We start from the raw sequence: 345 nt of genomic DNA on the forward strand, positions 1-345 counted from the left end.
TGCCCCAGTGCGCCGGGAGCAGGCGGGGCTCGGCGCGGGGCGGGGCGCGAGCGGGGCTCGGCGCGGGGCGGGGCGCGGGCGGGGCTCGGCGCGGGGCGGGGCGGGGCGGGGCGCGGGCGGGGCTCGGCGCGGGGCGGGGCGCGGTAGAGGGGCGGGGCGCGGGCCTTCGGCCAGATCGGTCGCACCCAGCGTCTGGGGACCCCGCGGAGCGGAGCTGTGGTTCCCGGACTCGTCGGCTGAGTTAGCTGGAGCCTTTAGTGCCGGAGTCGCAGGGCCCCCGTTTTCATCTCACTCCTGGAACACACAGATCAGGCCAACGGTGCCGGCTACCACATAGCTAGGAGA

This window comes from Pteronotus mesoamericanus, unplaced genomic scaffold, assembly GCF_021234165.1.
Source record: "Pteronotus mesoamericanus isolate MK-2021 breed Mesoamerican mustached bat unplaced genomic scaffold, CSHL_Meso_final contig_164, whole genome shotgun sequence".
Taxonomy (NCBI): domain Eukaryota; kingdom Metazoa; phylum Chordata; class Mammalia; order Chiroptera; family Mormoopidae; genus Pteronotus; species Pteronotus mesoamericanus.